Source organism: Loxodonta africana, chromosome 3, assembly GCF_030014295.1.
Source record: "Loxodonta africana isolate mLoxAfr1 chromosome 3, mLoxAfr1.hap2, whole genome shotgun sequence".
In the NCBI taxonomy this organism is placed as follows: Eukaryota; Metazoa; Chordata; class Mammalia; order Proboscidea; family Elephantidae; genus Loxodonta; species Loxodonta africana.
Genome location: NC_087344.1, coordinates 46,754,286 through 46,764,654, shown reverse-complemented (window position 1 = coordinate 46,764,654; position 10,369 = coordinate 46,754,286).

The window sequence follows — 10,369 nt, the reverse complement described above, 5'->3', positions numbered from 1 at the left end:
TACCGGGTTCGATTCCCTAACCAATACACCTCATGCGCTCCCACCTATCAGTGGAGGCTTGTGTGTTGGTATGATGCTGAATAGGTTTTAAGGAAGCTTCCAGACTAAACCAGACTAGGAAAAAAGGCCTGGCTATATACTTCCAAAATCAGCCCATAAAAACCCTGTGGGTCACAGCGGGTTGGTCTGCAACCTATCATAGGGATGGGGCAGGACCAGACAGTGCTTTGTTTCACTGCGCATGAGATTGCCACGTGTCAGGGGCTAACTCAATGGCAGCTAACAAAAACATTGGATTTAGGGCCCACCCTAAATCCAGGATGATCTCATCTCAAAATCCTTAACTTAATTATATCCCCAAAGATCTTTTTTCCAAATAAGTTCCCATTCATAGCTCCCAGTGGTTAGGACTTGGATGTATCTTTTAGGAGGGCTCTATTCAACCTATTACAACAGCCATATCCCATTTCCTACTAGCAGAGCCTGGGAGATCAGCCTCGGCATTCCAGCACACTGCGGAGGAATAGTGTTGCCCTAGGAATTTTAAGGCCTGGATTCTTGCCCTCCTCCCCATCCTCTCCTCCCTAGCTAGCTCTCCAGCATTTTATCTTCATGACCTTGGATGAATCACCCAATCTCTTTGAATTTGTTTCTGCATCTAGTAAAAAGGGACAGTAATACCAGCTCCTTCAGGGTGTGTGAGGCTTACAGAAGGCACCAAATATGACACGACTTTTGTTGTGGTGGTGGTGAAATTATATACAACAAAACACACACTAATTCAATGATTTCTGCAAGTGTAATTCAGTGACGCTGATTACATTCTTCAGGTTGTGCAACCATTCTCGCCATCCTTTTCCAAATTATTCTGCCACTATTAACAGAAACTCACTGCCCTCTGGGCAAATCCCCCTTCCCCTCCTTCCCACTCTTGGTAACCACTAATAATCTTTGGTTTCTATATATTTGCTTATTTCACATAAGTGAGGTCATTCGGTATTTGTTGTTTTGCGACTGACTTGTTTTGCTCAGCATGACGTTTACCAGGCTCATCCATGTCGTGACATGCGTCAGGACTTCATTTCTCTTTATGGCCAAAAGGTTTTGAAATGATTTCCAAGTGTCCCTTGATTCACGGGCACTAACAACGCTGATGTGGGTCCCAGCCATAACCTTTCCCAAGTGGGTAAACCAAACTGCAGGTCAAAGAGCAGAGCGAATAACCAAAGTGCAGTCTGAAAGGCACTGTGAGAAGGTGGCCATTCACAGGAAGTACTTGGGAGGAGAAGGGTCTGGAAGGTGAAGCTGTGGCCATTACTGGCACAGGGATTGTTGCTGGGTTTCAATCTAGAAACTTTTTCTCTGATGTTTCCCTTCCACTCATGACAAGCTGCAGGCCATGCTTCTTGGTCAAAGGTCTGCCAGGGCAAAGGAAGGCCTGCTCTTCTTATTAGTCTGTGTGGCTTTTTGTGTGTGTGGTTGTGATTTTTTCACTCCTGCCTGGAGGACCAGCTTCAGGAAGCAGTAAGCCAGTGGGAGATGGGGCCAGAGGAAATGAAGGAACTGATGGAATGCCTCGGAGCAGGATCTGGGTTGCTTGGGGCTCTCTTGTCCTGTCTCTGGTTGATGCCAAGATTCTGAAACTATCAAATAGTGTTGTGACTTGTCAGTAAAACCAGCCGTGTGCAGGGCACTCTTCACACAAAGCCAGGAAGGGGACAGGGTCGGGGGAAAACGTTCTTGGCAGTAGTCAGGCAGTCAGCTCACCTACTTCCATCTCCCTGTGTTTTCTGGAATAGTCTGGAGATCGCTGGGAAATGTGAGAGCCCTTCTCTCCAGGGGAGATGTTTGTTTTGTGGCTAGTCAAAACTAAGCGGGAAATATTCTATGATTCCACTTTATGAAATACGTAAAACAGGCAAATGTTTAGAGACCAAAGTTTATTAGTGGTGACCAGGGGCAGAGGCGGGGGTGGGGGCCATTGTTTTGTTAAGGGTGACAGGAAAATTTGAAAACGAATCCTGGTGATGGTTGTACAACACAATGATTGTAACTAATGTCACTGAACTATAAATGTAAAAAATGTTGAAATGGCAAATGTTTTGTTATATACATATTTTACCACAACAATAACAATACTAACAAAAATCTAAAGTGGGGGAGCTGATTTTGGAATATTTGCCCCACTGGCATAGAATTCAAACTCACAGCAGTATTCATCACTGAGTGTTATAGGCCCCAGCCAGGCTCCATGAAGGCTCCTCCTTGATCCTTAAAATGCAGGAAATACTCATATGTCCCTGTTGCTTCCCCACCTCCTCAGGGTCCTATGAGAATGACTCTTTTGTGAGCCTTACCAGGGCTGGCCTCTCTAAGTACTCAGTGATACTGCCCTGCCCTGCCCCTCTAGAGTCCTACATGCTCCATCCAGGCTCCAAAGAACCCCTCAAAGTGCCCCATGGAACCCTTGCTGATCGTAGAGAAGACAGAAAAGGAAATTGCCTATGCCATGGTTGGGCTAGAAACCCACTGTAAAGAAAGCGGATGTGAGAGGCTGTTGCCCAAGACGAAGGACAAGCTGCTCAGCCAACTGCTCCCTAAGACCCTGCCCCTATGGTGTTTTCTTCATACTTCTTATCTGTATCCTGTTTATTTCATCTCTTGTGTATGCGTGTCCATGCACACCCACTTGTGTTTGTGCACGTTTGTGCCTGTGTGTATGTGCAAGCGTGCATGTGTATGTGTGCTCTCTCCCTTGACATCTTGTTCAGAGCTGACCCCCAGCCCATGACCAGGGTGTGGCATCAAGGAGACTCTCACTAAATGTCACTGATTCCTTCCCACTTCCTGATGCCAGTCCTGGTTCTGTCCTGTGTTCAGGCTACCACCTCCTTCCCCCTGTCAGGCCTTCCATCTCACCACATGGATGGTGCTGGAACTTCAGGGAAGGCACTGGAAGCTCTGGCTGCACCTTGGTGATGGTGCTGATATACAAACAGCCCGTAGACTCAGGACGCCTGTCTGCCGGGTTTATCTCAGCACTGGCTTTCATCACTGCCTGCTTTGCCAACTCGCTGCCGGTGGCTTTCATGTTTGGCTCTGCAGCAGGTCCTGTGAGTCTCGCCTTCCTTGCTGGAGGGGGGAGTAAGTGGAGCCTGCACCCATAAAGAGGGAGAGATAAGAGAAGATGAAATGGGTGCGGAGATGGGCAGGGCACCTCCACTGGCTCCGATAGTTCAAAGTCCCTGGGAGGAATTCTGATCCCTTTCTCCCTGAGCACCACTCCAGGAGGTGATTGAAGGTGAACGCGAAAACTTCAGGCCTGACAGTCAGGACAAGGACTTGCCTCAGATGGCAGGCTTGGTGGTCCTGGATGAGTGACACAGCTCAGTGTCCCTTCCTGTGTGCCTGGGCTCAGACGCCATCCGGTTGGACCTCTCCCTCCAGCTTAGGGACTAGTGAGCATCTTGTAGGTGCTCAGTAAGCATGGCAGCAGAGAGGCAGCTTGCGGCTGGTGGACATTATTAGAACTTGGAGTCCAACAGACTTCCTTGAGACCCCTGGCCCTGCTGCTTATTGGCCATACCACTTTGGACAAGTGACAAAGTGATCTTTCTCTGTGCTTTGGTTTTCCTCCTCTGCAAAATAGACTAACAGTTTCCACCTCCCACTACACCAGGGCATTAGTGTCCCATACGGTAGATACAGCCCAGTAGATGGAGGCCAGCGTGTTCATGAATGAATACATTATTTTTCTAAGGACGTGTTCCATGCTGTGCTGGGCACTGATAGGAGGTCAAGGTTGGGGTCAGAGAGGACAGCCCAAGACCACAATGTACAGAGTTATCTAACGTGTCCTTGTTGTGCACTGACCAATCCTAATCCTGGCCCCCCAGACACAAACGAGTGAGTTTCAGGATACACATTGTAGTGGGGAGCTGATAAAGGGAAAGGGGCACCTCTGTTCAGCTACTTGCTGCCCAGGCATATGTCCATATCACCTCCATCCCCACTCCAAACTGGGATTTTGTGTCCCGACATGAGAAGATGTTTGTCCAGGCACCACAGGGCATGTATACTCATGTATGTGATGGGGTCAGTCTCTGTTACCACCTGAGGCTCGAGCTGGCATATGGAGTAAGGAAGCCCACCTGCATGACCTGCCAAAGACATCTCTGTCACAGCCCAGGTGTGGGGTCCAGAGCTGGGGAGCTGAGCTTCAGAGGCCACCTAGTCCAGCCACTTCCCCTGCCCCCTGCCCCAAGAGCCAAAATCCCTGTGGCCTTCAAAAGGTGGAAACAACCCAAGTGTCCATGAATGGATAAACAAAATGCGGTGGATCCATAGAACTGAATGTTAACCAAAAACCAAACCCCATTGCCATCCAGTCGATTCTGAGTCATAGCAACCCTACAGACAGAGCAGAGCTGCCCCAAAGGCTTTCCAAGGCTGTAATTTTTATGGAGGAGCCCTGGTGCTACAGTGGTTAAGAGCTCAGGCTGCTAACCAAAAGGTCAGCAGTTCAAATCCACCAGTTGCTCTTTGGAAACCCTATGGGGCAGTTCTACTCTGCCCTACAGGGTTGCTACGAGTTGGAATTGAGTCGACAGCAATGGTTTTGTTGTTGTTTTTTAATCTTTATGGAAGCAGACTGCCACATCTTTCTCCTGAGGAGAGGCTGCTGGGTTCTAACAACTGATCTTTCAGTTAGCAGCCGAGCATTTAACCACTGTGCCACCAGGGCTCCTTCACAATGGATACAGTATTACTGAGCCATAAAGAGGAATGAAGTCCTGATACACGCAATGACATAAATGAACTTAGAAAACATCATGCTGAGTGAAATAAATCAGTCACAAAAGGGCAAATATTATATGATTCCACTTATATGAAATATCTAGAATAGACAAGCGTCTTAGTTAAATAGTGCTGCTATAACAGAAATACCACAAATGGATGGCTTTAACAAACAAATTTATTTTCTCACAGTTAGGAGGCTAGAAGTCTGAATTCAGAGTGCCAGCTCTAGGGGAAGGCATTCTTTCTCTGTTGGCCCTGGAGGAAGGTCCTTGTGTTTTTGAGTTTCTGCTCCTGGGTGATCTTCAGGTGGCTTGGCATCTCTCTTCTCCCATCTCTGCTTCTCTCCATTGCTTGTTTAATCTCTTATATAATCTCTTTTATATCTTAAAAGAGAGTGACTCAAGACACATCCTACACTAATCCTGCCTCATTCACATAACAAAGACAACCCATTCCCAAATGGGATTATAACCACAGGCATAGAGGTTATATGTACATATTTTGGGGGGACACAATTCAATCCACAATAGCAAGTGTATATAGGCCTCAGTAAATTAGTGGCTGCCAGGGGCAGGGGGGAGGAAGGGAGAAAGGGGCACTCATTGCACAGGGGACACTGAGCTTCAGTTTTAGCGTGATGGAAAAATTTGGAAATGGATAGCGGTGATGGTTGAGCAAGATGACTGTGATTACTGTCACTGAATTGGACATGTTAAGGAGGTTGGAATGACATAACGTTTTTCTACACATATATTTGTTGTCGTGTGCCATCGATTCCGATCATAGTGAGTTTATATGACAAAGGAGAAACCTTATAGGGTTTCCTAGGCTGTAATCTTTATGGGAGCAGATCACCAGGTCTTTCTCCCATGGAACTGCTGGAGGGGTTTAAACCACTGACCTTAAGGTTAGCAGCCCAGCCCTTAACCATTTTGCCATCAGGGTTCATCATACATATTTACCACAATCAAAAAAAAAAAAAAAAAAATCCCCGTGACCTGGAGTAGGACTGGTCTTGACTCCTTATCTGAGCACTGCTCCAATCTTCCTTAGTAAAAATGCGTTTGAGTTGACACCCCAGGATAGAAGGGGTTTTTAGAAGCCCCGCATGCCTTTCTACAGCCACTGACCCAGAGGTCAGCGGCAGTGGTATCACTAGGAGGTGCAGGGGGTGTGGACTGCACCAGGTGACATTGTCAGAGGGGGTGACACCAAAATGACCGTCTACAAAATTTTGGGGCAGTGTTTCAGCAGAAGTTTATTATATTTTATGAAAACATTCCTGTAGCTAGTTATAACAACAAAAACATTGTTTCGTAAGCCCAGCTTACACGTATCAGTATACGTACAAGCCTGGATACCTACAACTGCTGGATCTATGCTAATTGGAAACCCTGGTGGCATAGTGGTTAAGTGTTACTGCTGCTAACCAAAAGGTTGGCAGTTTGAATCCACCAGGTGCTCCCTGGAAACCCTATGGGGCAGTTCTACCCCATCTTATAGGGTTACTATGAGTCAGAATGGACTGCAACACGGTTTGGTTTAGTTGGGTTTTAATGCGCTCCATCAGAATTACAGTGATGCTTCATATCACGTGTTTCATCTGCACAGGCTAGAAGCACTCGCTGTTTTCATCGCTGCTGGTGTTCTTATACTTGCTGATTTTGTCAAAATTTCTGTTGTTTTAGCTATAATATTGTAGTAATTTGTATTTGTGAACTTATCAATAACTTTTTTGAGAATGAAGTAGTAAGGGAAAAGGAGTGATAGATGAGAATTATGACTTTACAAGTAACATTAGTACAAAAAACATTACTAAGGATTCTGTATGGTCTGGTACAGAAGGAAGTCCTTGGGAGGGTGTCACCATGAGTTACCCCACTGGGTGACACCAACCCTAGTGATGCCACTGATCAGCAGTATAGATTAAGGGCTGACAAACTACAACCCCATGGCCCATGGGTCAAATTCAGCCCACTGCTCTTTTGTGTAAACACAGCTTTACTGGAACACAGCCATGCACGTTTTCGTATCCTCAATGGCAGAATTAAGACAGAGAGGATAGGGCTCTAAAAGCCTATACAACGGGGACTCTCTGGGCTCGGATGCTCAGAACCATGCGCAATGGAAGGTTCTCCAGCTACCTGGGTCCCCTCTGGGGAGGAAAGTGAGTTCTCAGGCAGGTTGGCAGCAGTAGTTCTTAAACCTGAGTGTGGACCCAAATCTCCCAGGGTGTGAGGGGGGCTTATCAAACATGCAGATTCTCAAGTTCCTCCCGGAGATTCTCAGTCAGAGGCCCACCCAGGTGGGCTCAGAAACTGGGGTTTTTTACAAGGTTCCCAGGGAATTCTGATGCTGAGAGTCTCGGGCACTCCCTTTGGGAAACAGGATTGGGGGCTTCTTTCATCCAGGCTGCAGCGGCCAGTGCCCCGGTGCTGCCTTGACTGGGAGATATCCATGGGGACACCAGGCTCTTAAGGACGGACCCTGTCTGTGGTTACCTGGCCCCCAGGCGGCTCTGGGCCCTGCCTTAACTCAGGACAGTGCTGCTGGGTACACACACAGCCTTGCTCCCACTGGCCAGGCCTGGAAGGGCCCAGGAGGGTCTGGACATCATGTCTGGGTCATGCTGGCTGGAGCAGTCACTGAGTTAAGAGATGTCCTTCCTGGTAGCAGGCCACCCCCTCGCCAGTTCACGCCTGTTCCCAGGATGGTATTCACACCTTCCCAGGCCGGGATTCAGGCTTTGCTCCACCTTATCCTACCGGGGCTGGTGTCTACTTTCTCTGCACTTGGCCATCCAGGCCAGGAATGAGGCCACCTGAGGCTGTCCTGATGTGACAACAGCCTCTTTGGGACCTCAGCTGCCCCAACTCTAAAATGGGAGAGAGAGAGAGAAAAATATAAAACTCCTACTCAGGAGGTCTGGATAAAGGACCACGGAGGAAGCTGCTGAGGGCAGGGACCGTGGCTGCCTAGTGTGCTACCGAGGTTAGCCCTCACACTGCTCACTCTCTGTGCAGATGGACCATCTCCTGGAGGGGCAGAGAGAGACGACACTCAACTAGTAACCATTATCCCTTTATTTACAGTTCCAGAGGACACATGCAACAAAACTTCCCAGGACTGTAGGGCGTAGCACCTCCCCACTCCCCTTCTGCTCCCACACATTAAAAAGGAGACACGATGCCCCCAGGAGAGTTCCTGGGAGTCTGAAAACCCAGTGACTGAGGGCCCCAGGCCAAGGTACACCACTTGATTTCCTCCAGGAATAAAGACTGATGCCTGCCCTGAGGCAGGGCCAGTGACGCTGCAGGCTGAGGGCTGGACCCCAGCCTGTGAGTTCGTCATTGCCGGTTAGTAGCTAGGCAAACTGGAGCTCCAATTGGCCAACTCAGAGCTGACTGCAAATGCCCTGCCTCATCCAGGTGCCCCTGACCATCCAACATTTCTGTTTTCTCCCACGGGTCCTAGACCAGTGTCTCCCAAACTTTGTCGTGCACAAGAATTACCTGGAGAGCCGGTTAGGACCAAGACGGGTGGATCCCACCCCCAGAGATGCTGTGCGTTCAGCAGGTTTGGGGCAGAGCCCAAGAGTCTGCATTTCTACCAAGCTCGCAGGTAATGCTGATACTGCTGGTTCTGGATCACACTTTGAGTAACCAGCAAGTCTTTTGTACCCTAAGTGGCCTCAGAGCCTGTATCAGACCAACTGTGCTGACTTGGGATTCAGAAAAGTAACTCCTTGCAATATAAGCCCCTAGCTCTGCAAACTGCCAGTTCCTGCCAACCCCTCTCCTGCCTACACACCCATTCCTCATTGTTTCCTACAAGCATGAAGATCAGCTGGGAGGTGATGCTGCCCGTTGCAGCCCCTTAAAGCCCTCTTTGTTGTTAGGTGCAGTAGAGTCAATTTTTGACTCACAGTGACGCCAGGTGACAGAGTAGAACTGCCCTATAGAGTTTTCTAGGCTGTAATCTTTATGGGAACAGATTGCCAGGTCTTTCTCCCACAGAAGCTCTCTGTTAGAAGCCTAAATGGTTTGCTTTTCTGCTCCCTCCCACTCTCCTAGCACCCATTGTTCCTTACAGTTTTGTTGTTTTATAAACATGTTCCTGGTGGGTTACTTTCATGCTTACTGTCTCCCCAGTTGCAAAGCAAATCTCATTCCAGGGAGCCCTGTGCCCATCTAAACATTAGATTCTATTGGAAGCGAGGTGTGTTGAAGATGGCTTAAAATAAGTTGGTCGCCTGCGGCACGCTGGCAATGCTGGCAACAACCGCTGTGTGGAAGGAGGTTATGGCTTTGGGATTTGACTGTGGCTCAGTCACTTCTCAAGGGCGAGGGATGCTGTCACTTTCCCATGAGGCTTGGTCCCCATATCATCTGACCCTCAGCCCATTCCCAGCAGGTTCAGGAGCCACTCTTGGCATTGTTGGACAAACCCTGGAAAGGCAGCCCCGTGGGAATGGTGGGTATCTCTGAGAATGGCTGTCAGGCTCCAGGAGGAGGAATGCAGGCAGGAGGGTACGGGCGGGCGGCAGTCCCAGCAGCTGTTGGTTTCCACTTGGCCCCACTGCTCAGCTCTCCCCCCATGATATTTTTAGACTCTTAACCTGTTATTACAAAGCTACTTACCCCTCCAAGCCCATGGAACAAAACAAGACTGAAGGTGTGCACCAGCCCTGGGGCAGGGACTGGAAGGGGGGGGTGCAATGTGGCGTGGTGGGGGAGGTGAGGGTGTGGGGGGACAGGAAAGCTGGGTAATAGGGAACCCAGGGTTGAGAAGTGAGAGTGTTGACATGTCGTGGGGTTGTCAACCAGTGTCATAGAACGTGTGTTTTCTAACTGGTGAGAACGGGTTTGTTCTGTAAACCTTCATCTAAAGCACAATTTAAAAATAATAAAAAAAAAGCTACTTACCCCTCCAGCTCTACCTCAATGGCTGCAGTCTGTATGTACTGGCTAGGGCTGTGTTCAGAGCAATTTCCCAAACCTCTCTGACCGTGGAACCCCACCCTCTCTTTTCTAAAGAGCATCTCATGGCCTTCCCAGTGTCCCATGGTGCACACTTTGGGGAAAGATTCTGAATGGTGACTTAGAAAGTACCTCTGAGTATGTTTCTGATTATTCTCCAAGAACAGAACACCTACGAAAATTCTCCTACAATAATAAATGAGCTAATATCGGGGGGCTTACGTGCCAGGCACTGTGCAAAACACATTGGAAGGATTCTGCATTTACTCCTCACGACACCTATTTGAAGGATGGGTTATTATCCCTATTTAAAAGATGAAGAAATCAAGGCACAGAGACCTTAAGTAACTTTCCTAAGGTCACCAAGATGGTGACAGATAGGGCAGGCCATTTTATCCCCAGCTGTTCTGCCACAGGTGGGAGGTTAAGAGCAGAAAAAAAACAGGGAAAAAACATGAAACCAGTCCACAACCCAGACCAATTAAAGCAAAATCATTTCGAGTGGGCCCCAGGTATCAGTACTTTTTAAACGTTCCCCAGATCATTCTGAAGTGTAGATCGAGAACCAGCAGACTAGAGAAGGGTTGCGA